At 40.3% G+C, this 16,451-nt stretch overlaps 1 protein-coding gene across 1 annotated transcript in view; it reads left to right on the forward strand.

Annotated features, from left to right (window-relative positions):
• prim2 (DNA primase subunit 2) overlaps nt 1-16,451 on the forward strand; it is a 77,113-nt gene that overhangs the window by 49,088 nt on the left and 11,574 nt on the right. The window lies entirely within an intron of this gene.

A 16,451-nucleotide genomic window follows, 5' to 3' on the forward strand; every position in this document is an offset into this window, starting at 1 on the left:
GTTTGCTTTGTTGTAATTTAACCCAAAAAAAATCAGTTTTCCGTGTTCATTAAAGCACTATGTGTCTGGGTGATCGCTCACACTTGATGCTGTGCAGACCCTCAAGGTATCTTTATGGAAGCAATTAATATTTTTTTTTATCCCTAAGTAATTTTTCAGACAATGAGCAAACTTAAACAAGCTTCTCTCTCGTCAGGTTCATTCTGGCATCTTGACTACAATATTCATACTGATGTGCAGATTATGCTGTGCAGCTTAGTCACATTTTTAATTATAGAATTTTGACTGCAGCTTTTCAGATTCAGTTTTATTTTGTGTCTATGGTACATTTAACAAGAAAATGACATTCCCCCAGCCGGTTGTACATTCTCCCTCTTCCCTCTCCTTTCTCTGGTAAATGTTTATTCCCAATTGATCCACAATGAAGACATCCTTGATGAGGTTCATGGCTTTACGAGAAGGAAGGGAGGCATCTGGGCGTGGACAAATTTGAATATAATCGCCTGTCTATTGGGAGACTGGAAGTTGCTCGCTTCCTTCATTATGGTGCTGTTTGACTGGAATACTCATCAGCCTCTAGTGAGGTTGCAGTGATTTTCCACTGTTCATTCTCCCACCTGAGCCAGTTAAGGTGTGGATAGTTCTGTGTGGAAGAGCAGAAAGTTTTTACTGAGGTGTGTGAACTGCCGTTTTATCGGATTATCATTGAAAACCTGCCCCTTTGTCACAAAGATCAGAGAAGTGGTCTGGATTCCACACACGCAGTCAGACACACGCAGAGCAGTTTTTCAGACAGCTTGGCTCTTTCGTCTGTAACAGTAACATAATAATATGAAGAATAGCAGTAGGAATATCAATAATACAGATAGGAATATCAATAATACAAATAGCTAAACAAAGTTTATATCTAAAAAATTAATTCTAACAAAGATGAACTACCTATTTAAGAAATGCAGAGGCAATATATTGAGAATGTTGAAATTTGCATTCATGTTTGTAAAGCTTTGTCTACCTCTGGAAAATGGCATCAGTTTTTGTTTTTACTTAAATTATTTATTCACTAACTGTGTTTAATATAAGGCATTTGCCACCACTTGTAATTATAATGTATATTGTTAATGCGCTGTTGTGATTAGGTGCTCTCAAGTTTGTGTCAGGTTTCCAGTGTATTAGATTCTGCTTAGGCTGTTCTCAGAAATTGATTTTCCAGCATGTTCCTACACAGTTATACAAAAACTCAAGATGTAGAATTATTGAGTTTTTTCCAGTGGTATAACCATGCTGATAAATGCCCTGCGTTAAATCATAACTTATAGATCACATCAGCACTCACAACTCTCAGGCCCCTAATCTTTACTTTCTGCTTTCCTCATCTGTCATCTCAGCTCTCCTTTTTGAACACTGTCTAGAGCACACTTTCTGGATCACAAGAGACAGACACCAGTGGAGACATTTAAAAATAAAGGCTGAGAATGACACTTTAGCCGGAAACTGACAGAAAACAAATCAGCCCACCAGGGACTGGACACCAACATGCTTTGGAGGCATTTGTCAGTGTAAAATGCTCTATCACAACAAAAAGAGGGGGGGAAAAAGAAAACATAAAGACTTTGTAAAATGGATTTGTGCAAGAGTTGCAGGCGCTGACACTTGACGCCAGGCTTTGTGTAGTGAACTGAGAATTGTATCACCATCAAAATGAAACATCCGTCTGCTGTCGTAGCTCAGTAGTGGAAGAGAGGAGTGTGTCATGATGCAGGCAGAGGGTACTGGCCATTTCCTATGCATGGAGGAATCCATTTTTAATAAACTTCCATGGTTGCTGTGAATACCCAAATCCACTGCATTAGATAACAGGTATTATGAACCAGTAAGGAACTGAACACAAGAATATTGTGTTACTGTCAATATTGGAAGTAGACATATTAAGTTGGTTGCAGAGTGATTATTAGCAGTACTTCCACAAAATTGACTGGATGATGCTCTGCAGAAATGTGTAATTAGAAACAAAATTAAGGTTGTCCAGAAAAGTAAACAGTGACTGATTCTGTCAGTTGCCTTGGTTACACAAATGCTGTGCAACCCACTTAATAATCCCCTCTGCTGTGTAGAACAAATATGATATTCAGCAGACAGCTGACACAAAACGGCTAGGCATGCAAATGTGTGTGTAATATTCGTGGCTCCTAACTTCTCAGAGTATAGTTTGGGGGGTTGATGCTCTCCTACCTAAATACAAACTCCTCTTTCATTGAGCTTGTATTTCCATATTGACTCTACACCAGGGCCAGTGGTGGAAACATTGCTGCTGATAGACCCTGCAGAACAGTAGCCTAAGGAAGCCCGAGTAACTTTAGCAACAGTATATTGTAGCTGGTTGAGATTTAGATAGCTGATCCTGCCTGAGATGTCTTGACAAGCCGGAAAATTAAAAATAAACTTTGGCTGAAGGTTTAACCTCAATCTAATAAGGTGGCTGTTTTTGGCTGCTTTGAGTTGAGGGAATGAGCATCTCAGTGACAACTGTCTAACCGGAGTTAGTTTAGCTGGTGACATCCCTGGAATTTTAATTTGCGACACCGCCCTGCTAAATATAGTATTATTGTTTTATGCAGGGGACAAGAAGCACGTTTCCCAGTGATATGAAGTTTGTTGACATAGAAATTGCATTACATTATTGACATTTTGCAGACGCTCGTATCCAGAGAGACTTACATAGGTTACCATCTTTACATATTATCGACTTCATACAGCTGGATATTTACCAAGGGAATTCCAGGGTACAGCAGCAGTGCCTTGGCAGGGAATCTAACCAGCATCCTTTTGGTTGTGAGTCCTGCTTCTTACCACTATGCTACTGTGCAAATTTACTGGCGCATTACTGGCAAATTGCTAATAGTTAAAAACAGTAAAATACAACAGAGTAAAAACATGGCATTGAGAGTGTCTGAATATTTATGTAGGTGATATTCAGGGCTCCAGACTAACTTTACCACTGGTAGCACTGATGCTTTCTCAGTTGGTGGCACCAGCACATGATTTGCACCCCCCCCCCCCTTTTTTTTTTTCTTTTTTCTTTTCTTGCAAGTCGCACTGGTGTGCCTACTTATAAAATTTAGTCGCACTGTCTCCAAAAATGGTCGCAAAATGCGACGAAATGGTCGCAGTCTGGAGCCCTGATATTTTACAATGTGAACTGATATGTAAACAATTGAAAAGATGGCGGAATGTTAAATTGTCTTAATCCTTACCTCAGGTGTGAGGGATTAAAGCGCAGCTTCAGAAAGCTTATCGGCTGCTGTTAATAGCATTAGCTTGTGCTGCAGCTACATATTTTTTAACCTACCTCTGAGGTTCATCAGTAAAATACCACTGAAATACACACTGAGAGTTTCTTTGCCTCTTATTGGCATATTGGACAACAAGAACGTCTGCTTTCTCATGAACAGTGTTCTCTAACAGTGTCAGGGTATGACCACATATGCACCTAAAATAATGAACAGAAGAGAACACTCATCTTCTGTCTCCTATTGGAAGAATCAACACATAGTTTGATGCGGAGGGAAATATGGGAAGCAGCTTTGATCCTAAAGATTTTTTTTTCTTCTGCATTCTGGCCTCTGTAACGGACATGATGTGTTCTCCATTAGCTCTGTGCATAAGATCAAAAGTCCTGTGAATGGACTCCTTAAGGAAACATTCCCAGTCTGTTCATATCAGAGCAGGGGCTGCATAGATACACTAGTTGACTTCAATGGGTGTATTAATCCAACTATCTGTGATCATTATCAGAAAGGTTAAGCAAAGAATTGGTGGCACAAACCAAAAAATGAATTTTGGGTAGATTAATGCACTGCGATGGCTGTGGGCCCTAGTGCTTACTCTCACAATGGTGATGCATAAAGAAACTGCATCACAAATTGCACTAACTGCAATCGAATTGTTTCATACTCCCGAACATATCAAGGTTAAAATTCACACATTGGTGTTAACTTCACAATCTGAGCATAAGTGCCTGCTCCACAGGGCCTCCTTTGGAAAAAGTGAACTACTGCAGTGGTCACCTCCTGTGGGAAGTTGCCACTTTTTACATAAGATGGTCTGTTCACGTACTTCTACACAAGTATTAATAACCCAGATAAAAAATTCTGCTGTTTGGATTCAGGGGCATAATACAAAGGATTTATGAAAAATGGAGGCGTGCATTTGTTATGCGGTAGGAATAGCATGATTCATTTAAGACCTCCTTTTGTTCATTTGTATCTGTACTTTAATATTCTCTTGAGCTTGAATAATGTATGGATTTAGGAAACATGATGCAGTTACTCCTCTTCAGCAAAAGAAAACAAGTACTCAAAGAAGGTTAGGTGTTCCTTGATCAGTTTTATTTTGCAAGAGAAGAAAAATCAATGCAAAAATGTATTATTTATGGTTTTTACATCTTATTTACTGCAGTGCTACAGCGGAATGCCATAGATACAGCAGTTTACTTTAGAAAGTATTGGGGGGCTGAAATGCATTTTTGTAAGCAAGTGAAATGAATAAAGCACAATACCTTTTCTCCAGTTTTAATGTCTGTACAACACATGTTCTGTCACACATATAGCAAGGTTTGTTTCTTGGCCTAACAAAGGAATATTTCAGAATTTAAAGAAAAGAGGATATTGCTTTGCCCCAGTCAATGAAAACTATTGAAGATGTGCGTGGACACGTCACATGAATGTATGCGCACTCACAGCCACTTTGCACATGCATGGTTGCACACATTTTGAAGAGCTTAGCAGAAAATACTCAGGTTTTTCATTGTCATTATGACAATTTTCATAATGCTAAGAGACACGCTCCAACAGAAAGTAATGGGGGAGGATTTAGGGAAGAAACCAATTTATGGTACTTTGCCCTTAACTTTGAGAGATGAATTTAAGAAAGCACTATATTTCTTCAGTGCCCATTGTCTGAAGTAGTCACTCTAATTAAAGATTTAAGAATCAAAATTTCATTTTTGCTTGAATTTGTCTCACAGTGCAGCAATAGTTTGATTGAATTTTCCCCGTTGCTCATAATGAAGTGGAAACATTTTTACATTTTTAAATGTTTCTCTTTAAATGTTTTTAAATGCTTGCTCTGACCCATTAAAAGTGCGAATGCTGGAGAACAGACAAATGGAGCAGGAGAGTATGCAGGGCTCACAGGGATGAGAGTGTTGGTGATCCAGATTGATATGTGTCGACTGCAGTGTCCTCAGGAGCACTGCCTGAAGTGTCAGTAATCAGGCCTGTCACAAAGCTGAGCTCATCTACAGCGACTCCCGGCCATCACGGCAAGTTGCATAAAGTGCATGTCAGAAGAGTAACACATCAGTAACAAACAAGGACATGCATATGCATGCTTTTAGGACTTAAGCACCACAGATTTTGTGTGAATACTGAATACCACACATTTTGTAAGTGCAGTATCTAATGTGAAGTGTCCTTATAGTTGAAACTGCTATCATGTCATTTTTTTTAGCCATTTTTCCTTTCCCCATAGTACAGTGTAATGTGTCACCACTAATGTGTCACCACCAGTGCTACAAAACTGCGGAATAAAGATTATTCTGGTTCAGAATTTACTGGAATCTTCAACATTTAGAGGATTCTAGTCTGTCCAAATCCAAAACTGAATCCTGAATTTGATGTTTCCATAATAATAATGCATCAGTCCAAAGGCTGACATATAAGCATACAGCTGTAACAATTTAGAGTGTACATTTGGTGCTTTGAAATTATTGCAAAAGCAACATTACTGTAGATCATAGCAAGGACAGTGTGCTTAACAATTATTCATTGGAGCAGTGTTACCTTAGGTTATAAGATGTACACAATGATGAACAATAATGTGTTTTAGCACTATTAAATTGCATGATAATAACAACGTTCAGTTAGCTTTACAGTTTTAGGATCTTTGCCGTACCTTACCTACACCTTACCTGGTGTAGATTTGTGATATGTTAAAGGCAACTTAGTATTCCTAAGACTTTCTTTAAATTGTTGGCACATACAATCAGTATTCCTTAGTTTTGAGTCTGCATTGACATAGCAACAATGGCCCATAGCGTGTGCACTTCTGAAAATATACAGGTCTGGGCTGCTGATTTTGTTACGGTAAAGCAGACATAAGATCAGTCACTGTGCAGAGAGGGAAGGACAAAAAAGATCCAACATCAAATCTGTGTTCCTCCATTTGACGCCATTTCCCCATCAGCCATCTGTGTACACTGTCGAAAGCAATTACAGTTCTCTGTCCAAACACTGTCCAAGGACTGCCTTTGAACAATTCCAGTGTTGAAGCACCTCCTCCCCTTCCCCCAGAGTTATCTTTTTCTGCCCATCCCTACCCCCTGTCAGGCATTTCAAACCCCTCAAATATTTCACATTGCTGCCAGAGCGATGTCACGGCAGAGCAGGCAAAGGATCATGGGATCAGCCTGAAAAGGAAACCGGGGTGACCAGAAGGGAACTTCTCTGCTATAGCTCTGCTTCACCATAAGCCTGTATCCGTCTCCTGGATTAATACACATCAGTCTACGCTGCGCAGGGAAATGTATTCCACTCCTGCTCCGTGGATATATCTTAGCTTCTTGTGAGGGGCTGATCACGTTTTTTCCCCTTGAAGTTTGTCAGCTGTCAGTGTGGTTACTAATAGACCATGTGAAGGCTTGGTGTCATAGCTATGTCTGTTTTTGGATTCTCTTTGATAAGATGTCAGGACCGCACATATGCATCATCTATCACTAGTGGGTTTTACATTTTTCCCTGTTTTTTGTATGTGTAGTTAGCTGGAAAGGATTCCTGTTGGCTTTGCCAGGCAGTTTGTTTTACCCAAGAAAATATTGTGCCGCAACCGTGTTGGGTTCAGCGATTTGGCTGCAATCGGAGGCATAACCGGTAGTGTCCCTTATTGACCGTCTCACTGAGAGGCTCCCTCAATTATAATGTTTTACCACTAGAGGGCAAAAGGCCAGGAGTAGCATCCGTTGAACAATTCTGCCTCAGTTCTCCTTTCTGATGAGAGAACCTCTTAAGCAGCTGGCATTTACCACGCCAAGCCAGGCTGTAAAAGCACACACTGGAGTTCAGAGTGATCCTCCCCTTGGACTCTAAGCCTTGGATGCTAAGCCCTTTTCACAGACTCACAAAGAAATAAAAGAGCACCCACTCCCTCTGCCCTCATATTTACGGCGTTCCTCAGCAAGCACATTTCGAAACGGTCATGCATCGCAACTTGTAAAAATTGTCACATTTCCTTGGTGGCTGGGTCCTTCCGTCAGCCCTGTCAGATGAGATCCCGCTCGTGGTGCATTTTTGACAGAGCTAACGGCTAACGGGCTGGAAACGGAACCGCATTTGACCTCAGGGCCTGGCTGCAGGTTTGACTTTGGGAGGAGAGCCTGGGCCCGCGGTTCAGGGTGAACACATGCAGAAATGTAAGGAACTGCACTGCAGAGCAGACAATGCCAGTCCCTCATTAGTATTCTACAGACGCCATGAAATCTGTGCAGCCGTAAAGCTGAAGCTGTGCCATGCTGAAATGTACGCGTATGTATAATGCGGCACATTGTGTAGCTTGGCAGTCTGTTTGCAGTGGGATTTTCTGGGAGTTTTTGTTGTTGTTTTGTGTTTGGATTCCTGATCAAGCACAGATTTCAGATTTACCCCCAAAGACAGAAAAAACAACAAACCGGTAGAGATGGGTTACATCGGTTAGTGTTATGTCAAGGTTAGTGTACATCCATCCCAAGACATAGCATACCATGGGCTTGTATAAGTGCTGAAACCTGTGTATTTTCAGCAACAGGCAGAAAACCTCAGGCACTATTTGAAAAATATTGAGCTTCCTAGATGCAGTTGGTGTAGATGAACATCTATATATTGTATTATTGATTTGCCTGGAAGTTGATTCAGTCTGAATAAATGATGACAGCCCCTTGGCCTTCTCCCAGCTCCCAGGATAATCCTCAGAGGAAATCCTCATCAATATTACACCAAGCCCAAGCCACCAAGGTCTCTAACCACTCGTTACCCATCATAACCTACACGCGCACCCTCCCAGGAAATCAGCGCAGCGGAGGGTCTGAGACACCCCACTGAAATTCGCATTAAACTTTAACTTGGGAAGGTTAACCTGCAGAGTCTCTCCCCACCCCGTGGCCGCCTACTGCTTCTGCTCTTTGGGCAGGGTTAACATGTGTTCTGTTTGAGCGCCTACAATACGGGGGCCATCAGGGTGAAGCTTGCGAGGGGGGCTAACAAGTGCTGGGGTAAGAGACGATGCTCTCTGCCGCTCAGCGGACGAAGCCTCGCTCACATGCACCTCCGCTGTTCCAATTGAGGCATCAATGTAGATTACTGTCTAAAGGCTAATCTGGCTAGAAGAGGATAAGTGTTGAGCGTTTTTGTGTCAGCCGGGAGTGAAGGCTCTGTAAAACAGTTCTGGGCGTGTGTTGGTGGAGTGCTAGCTTGAGCTAGGTTGCCCCCAGAAAGTGCCCTGGTATATCTAAATGCCTAATAACTTTAAAGAAGTGACGGCTAGTTTGGTGTAAAGCAAATGATGCAGCTGTCTGAATTGGTGTGTGTCACATTATTCACAAAAGCCTGTGCATTTTTCTCTTGTTGTCATGCAAGTAGATGCTGTACCTTGCGTGCTCTTGAAAGGGGCACACGCATCCCAAAACACTGAGGACTACTGAGGTTCATCAGAATGTCTTTTCCTGTTCCTTTATCTCTTATTCACTAATGAGGTTTTCTCTGATACTATTTAATGTCACATTTAAATTTACAGGCCAGCGTGTGCTGCTGTCTGTGTGGAATTCTGAGTATCAGCTGTTATATAACAAAGGACAGCATTGTGACAACACTCATTATTAGACCAACAATGCAAGTATCTTCCTTGCAAAAAAAATGTATTTTGATTATTACTTTCCTTAATGCATGGCCTGGCCATCATGATAATGCATAATTGTGTTTTGAAATCCACAAATTAAATGTAAGAATTTCATTCCTCCTTATCATTAACTGATGCTAATTAGTCCAGCTGACCACAAACAGAGTTCCTTTAGAAATGAGCCGAATAAACTAATTAACAACTTGAAGAACCTGCATTGAAGAATCCATTTCAGAAGATGCAGTTATTTAAGGCAGTGAAGATAAAAAGACAGATTGAGATACAAATCCTTTTCTCTTTCTCGATGGTGTATTGTTTTAAATGTGACAGAGAAAAAAAAAGGAGAGAAGCTTTTTAAGATTTTATGTGAAGGCCTTCCTCCTGTCACTGTAAAAGGTTCATTAACATAATCCTGTAATTATGAGCCTAGTGGATTCCGATTAGTCTTACGACTCTCAGATAACAGAACCGAAATGAACTGGCTGCGTGTTCGTTGATGGGGGAGTGTAAGACCTCGAGCGTGCGCCGGATAATTAGTCAACTTAATCCTTTATGCCATTCACTCTCTGAGCTGAGATCTAAGGGACGACTTTACACATTCATTTATAATGCATTACATTTATCCCCTCTATACAGATCCATATGACCAAGCGCCATCCATGTTAGGATTAACGGGACGATTTTTGTTCTTGTCTGTCTACTGTATTAATCTCTATCTGTTCAGCCACGCCGTATCTGTCAGGAGATTCTAGGCATGATTTCTTTCACTTAATGGCAGTATCCCAGGAGTGGCCAACCTGACCCAGAGAAGCCAGAATTGACATGTCATGTCATGTTGAAGAGTACAAATATTTTCAAAATTTTAAAGCCCAGTTCATTTATTAAACTGAGAACGTTGATGTTATTTTCAGTCCAGGTATTCATTTCTACACAAAATCTGTTTAATTTTACAGTTGACATGAGGAGGAAATCATAAAGTGCCTATTTTGGCAAAACATTCTTTGCAGTTTCTCCCAAACAGTAATACGAGCCATATAACATGTGCATAGATAATGTTGTAGACTATATGTTAGGACATTTTAAGGTCACACTAGACTGTGTCTGTGTAATTCTTGGTTAGCAGATGTTGTAACCTAGCTGGGTAGCTAGCAAACAGGTGTCATCATTCAGGAAGTCTGTATGAATGTCCGACCTGTTAGGTTGATTGATCCCATGCAGCTGCGTTTTCTTTTTCACAAATTAGAGGCCTGGGCGCTGAGTAAAGAAAAAACAGCTCCCGCTAAATTAGTGATGTGCAGCGCAATTAATTTGATGGTCAAACATTCTGAGGCTCCCCGTTGTCTTCAGACAGATGGCACAGTATCTTACAGCGATCCGTCTTTGAATACACAAGTACACATGAGGAAAAAGAGTAAAGTAGTTCAGCTTCAATATGGCATCGCCTGAAGGTAAATGATTACAGTTGCTATGGTCCCTGCTCATCCCACTGCTTCCCCCTGTATGTTGTAAGTGCCTGATCTTTTTTTCTTTTTTTGTGTCAGCAACTCCAAAAAAATGTGACATTCGACAAACTGAAAGCACTGACGGCTTTGCATGTTGTAGTACATAAAATCCTTTGTGCACCATATGTCCTCTCTTTCATTCTGAATCCTTATATCCACTGTGGGTTTTAATGAATGAATAGGTATTTATAGATCTTTATTAGTTTCATTTATTCGTCCACAGTAAGAAATTGATTTGCCACCAGCAGTGATAAGGATATAGACGTAACAAAGACATAACCAGATGTACATACAATAAAGCAGTTCAGCTTCAAAATGGCATCGCCTGAAGGTAAATGGTTACAGTTGCTATGGTCCCTGCTCTTCCCTCCTTTTCTCCTATATGTTGTAAATGCCTGATCTTTTTTCTCTTGTGTCAGCTACTCCAAAAAAGATGGCATATGCACTATTGCTGGTTTCTGCATCTGTGTAGTAATCCTCAGAATTAAGCTATTTTGTGTGCGAAAGCAGGAAAATGTTTGTCATATGAGTTGCACAAACTCCGATAGATGTACAAGTGTACACACAAGTAAACATACCCCATGTGGCAGAGAATGGAGGCTCTTGAGATGGAGTATTCAAATAATTGAATCACTTTTCATCCCTTAACCCCTGTATGAAATGCCAGCTCTGTGTAAGTAATAATTCACTACAGTAGGATCCTTGTTCACTCACACTTGCAGGCTGGGAAGTTAATAATACCAATGGATGATTTTATGCACAGGTCTGACTCTTGATTATTCAAGTATTTGGTCTGACCTGGTCTCTACTACAAGTACACTTTGAATGACTATTGTGTCATCAACACTTATGTTAATGGTAAACGCTTACGATTCTCCATTATGAAATGATGAAAAAATAATTTTTAACAAATCACCAGTGAATTCGGGTCAGAAAATCAAAAGGTATAGTTAGCATTGCTCAAATAGCTAGCTGGTAAAAGACCTCTCTGTTACTGATGTATGTGTTTGGCTAGCTAGTAACTCAACTAATTGTCTGACTCCAGTTGACTGACTCCTTTTTTTAGTTTGTGGCTGATCATATGGTTTTGCCCAGGGATAATTTCAAAATACATTTGTAAAATACATTCATTGTGCAATGAAGATATGTGTGCAACACTCCTGTCCAGAACTGTACAGGTTTGTCCTTTGAGAGTTTGTCAGCCTCTTTTTTCAGGGTTAAATTAGGGTTTCTGTGAGGTTTTGAATGTCTCCAGAGGTGCGGGGCTGTGCCTCAAATGAGTACTCAGCGGGGTGCAATCTGTTACCTTAGCGAGTGGAGCAGGCTTAATTTATGGTAAAAACTTTGCCTCCAGTCCAATGTCAAACGAGGTAAGCAGCGCGCGAGGAGCATGGGGTCTCACCAAAGCAGCGGCGGCGGTGTTTTTAATGGGCTTGGTTCCCTCTCGCCAGCTGCCTGTTTAATTAGAAGGCTTCCCCCTGAGAGGAGAGAATGCCCAGCCTGGTGCCGTGGCGCAGGAAACCAGACTGCCTCTGTTCTCTGTCCCCCTTCCCTCGCGCGCCTCTCACCCAGCGCCGTCCTTTCCCGCCACGCTCACTTATTATCGCTAATTGACAAACAACGAGAAAGAGGACCCTCAGGGTGCTGGATGGAGCTTGTTACCGCAGGACTGTAAGTTCCCCGGCTGTCAGGACGCCGCGGCAGTGCCCTTGAACCCACGCGGCACCTGTGTGGGGGGGGGGGGAAGAAAAGCCCAACTGTAAGAAATGCTGCAGATGCCATGCGTTCTAGAATATTCTGCCGACGTAAATGTAAAAACCGCAGTGTTACACCCTTTAAGGGTAGCTTGAGGCCCTAGCGGACTTGATAGGAGTGTGTCAGGTCTGTATAAGGAGAGACGCGTTCTAATGCCATCATTTATATGAATAGATGCTCATCCGTGTCTAATGTTGGATTTTCCTCACGGGCACAGTGGCATCCTTGCATGTGTGTGGCTTTCTGTAGAAAGATTTATGTTATCGCAAGTCTTCTTTTTATGAATGTCTTTTGTGACCAGAGAAGGTGTTTCTGAATATTTAAGTAATAATTTAAAAAATGTGGGGAGACTGTAACTCAGTGAAACCAAGCTCTGAAAATATGCAGCTGTGTTGAAAAGGTATGTTCAAGTAAGCTGATCTGCCATAGCTGTGTGTAGAACTCATATTGCAGCATTGTGGTTTCTCCACCCTGTCCTCTGTGAGTTTTAATGAAAGAATAGGTATTTATAGATCTTTGAACGAATAAGTATTTATAGATCTTCATTAGTTTCATTTATTGGTCCCCAGTAAGAAATTGGTTTGCCACCAGCAGCAATAAAGACATGGACATAACAAAGACATAACCAGATGTACATACATGTGCAAAAAAAAAAAAAAAAGAGTATTGAGTATTGATAAGAGAATCTCTTATCACCAGTGAATAATGTATATGTGCTGTTTGGAGGGGGGGAAAAACAACAGGAAATACTGCTATAAATATAAATTTATATTTGCTGCTTTAAAATAGGACAGCGGTGATGGAAGTGCAGTTTGGAGCTCATATAACAGTATTGTGTGTTGGCAAAGCCAAGTCCTCCAGGGTGGAAACATTTTATTCATTATGTATAATGTGTCACAATAGATTGCAGTCAGAATATTGGTTAATGAGCTCATCCTGTTTTCTTGCAGAAGTCAAGGTTTGGATTACTGGACATTGTGTGTGCATATTTGCATAACTATTGACTGCTGGGACACTCTGCAACGCAAGTGTTGCTTGTTTTTATTTGCGCTGATTAAAACTGAGCTCTTGGAATGACAGCTTGGAAATGAAGGCTATTAAAATCAGCAGGAGGGAGTCCTTATAGGGCGTTATCGAATATGATATTTCCACTGAGAGATTCTATAAAATACCCACACCATTACGGTTTTAATGACAAATATTTTGTCATTGTAAGCCCCTCATCATGTTTTTGAATTTGTCTTTCTGAATATGAGCACAATTGTTTAAGTGTGTATGGTTTAGTCAGTGTTGCAGCTTGACAGCCAAAGACATGGGATTATTAGATATGTCTTCATCTACAGATGAGGTACAGGGAATTTTTTTTGTCTTTTAAGACTGCCGACCATAATATAGAACATTAATTTAAATATATCAAGTATTATGTATTTTCCTTCGGGGAATTTTAATCAAATTGTTACCATTACTCTCCTACGCAAAGACAAAATAAGCTCTTGTTTTAACTCCTGTTCAACCAAAAGCGTAATTGAAGTTGAATACACAACACCGTAGGTTTCTCATTATTAACTGAAGATGTCAGGTTTACACGACATTATTAGGCCACATTGTTCTTTGAAGGCTAATTGTATGCATTTGGATGGAGCTTTTTGTTTACTGTAATTATGTCCTGCAGCAACCAGAGAAGCACATTAGAATTCCGTCACGCCTGTTCCTCCTCCACCACTCCCGCCCACCCCTCCCTCAGCCCTTTTCTTGTCATGTAACATGACAAAGTTTGCAATACATTTTCCTATGCGTATTTGAGAAAATTAATTCATTTTTCAAAATTTACTGAGAGAGGGATGACGTGGCCCTTTTGTAGCACTTTGGAACTAGAACAACCCAGATTTGCTCTTAAATGCCTAAAGGAGCCAAATATTTTAGAATACCAGTCTCCTACTGGGTCTAATCTGTATATGCATTATGTCTTTACCTTAGCACTTCTATAACTATATACTCTGTTTTCTATACTCTGTATTTTGTAGAACCTGAACTTTATCCATGTTTTCTTTTCATATATGTTATAACAAGGGAAAGTGATGGGGAGACCCTGTCTTACTTGAAAGATGGTGCCTCTGAAACCAATAAACAACACAGTCACATGTTAGTTTCTGAGTGTTGGTTTCCAAAAAGCATTATGTTGCAGCAAGGCAGGTGAAAATCATAGGCACATCCAATGTGTGACTGCAGTTCTCTCGTAAGTGCATGACCGAGAAAGGACCTCAAAAAACCAAGGAGGTGACACTGCGCATTCTAGATTATTAAATACAGTAACACATACAGTGTGTTTAGACAACAAGCTACAAATCGGTCTCTTTGAAACAGTAGACAGTAGTTTTTTTATTATTCAAAATCATCATTATAACAACACTTATGTGTTGTAGGTCTTGCCACAGGTCAGTGTGCTATCTTTGCATGGGATGAATTTAAAAAAAAAAAAAAAAAAAGACAAGGGGTCAGCAGCAACACTCTCAATATGTACTCTGTTTGGTTTAATCTACGATGAGTTTACAACTACATTCTCTTGCTTAGTGTGTCCAAAGTTCTGAAACGGCTGAGTTGCTACTACTTAATAATGTGTGATAAAATGTTTTTGACTAAAGTATGGATTGAATGAGGTAATCTAATGTAGAGTTTGGTTGGAAGTAAAAAAAAAAAAAAAAAAAAATCACCGTATGAGTGACAGTCACCTTGTGATGTGTATAACAGTGCTAAAAATGAATTCTCACCATGTACAGCTGCGTTTCCTTGGTGAATACCATTCAATCTGTCAGCAGCAATTAGCGTGCCTAGTGATATTGACAGTATTCTTCTATGCTTACCTTAACAGAAGATTGAATTCATATCAAAATTGAAAAAAAAGCACATCTCATTAAAAGAGTTTCATTATTGCTTGGTAATGTAGAGAAACAAAAACACAATCGATCAGAATGCAGTCCTGTCTCCTTGTAATGATATCCATCCTGTATTTCATGCTGATGGAATGAGCTTATCTGAAATCCTGAGAATTATCTTCGAAAACAAAACAAAAGGAAAGCTAAACTTTACACAGCACTGACCTCAATTGCTCAGCAGACCCTGCGCATGAATTTCCTCCTAAATGTATTAAATAATTGATGCTAGAATTCCCCTGCAGTAGTGAGCCCTGTTATTACATCTAATGGAAAGTAACTTCAAAAAGTAAACAACAGAATTCAACCAGATAAAATATTAAATGTTTTAAAGATATTCAAACCACATATAGGTTGAGGAATATCACCTTAAATTGGTGTTGGGGGGGTGATGGTCAATGCTCTCCCCTGTGGGTGCAGAAAGGGGAAGCCATGGCTTGCTTTTGTAAAAAATGAGTTTCAATGAAGAGAGAGAAATTGCATACGTTGAGGGTAGGTTTATAATTGCAAATGGGAAATGTGTATAATGCTAATGTACACACACCGGTTTAGATTTTCCCAGCTTTATAGACAATACAGAAGGGAAGGGACTACAGCCTCTATGCAATTATTGGCTTCTCAAGAAATACAAAATACAGCTCCAGTGTCTGTGTGGTAATAATTTCTAGCTACATTCCCAATACAGCCTTTCTCCCATTGTTAAAGCCAAGATCAGGGCAGTGGAAAATTTGTAACTCAGCACTCCAAGATGAAAAGGGGAAAAAGGAATTGAACTTTTTATGGCTGGGTTTTGTGGGAGATTGTGGCACCTGATGATATGGTAGCTGGTGAGGATAGAGAGGAAATATGGTACTGGCATGGGGTGTTCTAGGAGTGGCAAGGACTGGTGTTAGAGGTTACAGATTAATTTATTAACGTCTCCATCTTTGAAACCTACTTAACTGCAGCCCTCTCCCCCACACTTTAATCAAATTCAATTTTGATTTACATGTAATCCCTTTATGATCAGGGTATTTTGTGAAGCAGCTGACAAAATACTTTGCTCAAGAGTAAAATAGCAGTGCCCTACCTGAGGTGTGCCCTGGGATTTGCACTTGCAACCTTTTCTTACAGAGCCACCACCTGATTGCATTGTGTACACTTAATGTGCACTTGTATATAAATATAATTTATCATCTCATCCATTTCACATTATTTTTCACAAAGGACTTATGGCATGTGGTCTTTCTCCTCAATAGCCTCTTCTATCAAGAGGCACGTAATGGCTTGCAATGACAATGCATTTAAATTAGGTTTGTTGTCGGCGCTGGACAGAACTTAAACTGCCCGCAAAAGTTCTTAC

Source organism: Megalops cyprinoides, chromosome 15 (assembly GCF_013368585.1).
Source record: "Megalops cyprinoides isolate fMegCyp1 chromosome 15, fMegCyp1.pri, whole genome shotgun sequence".
Lineage (NCBI taxonomy): Eukaryota > Metazoa > Chordata > Actinopteri > Elopiformes > Megalopidae > Megalops > Megalops cyprinoides.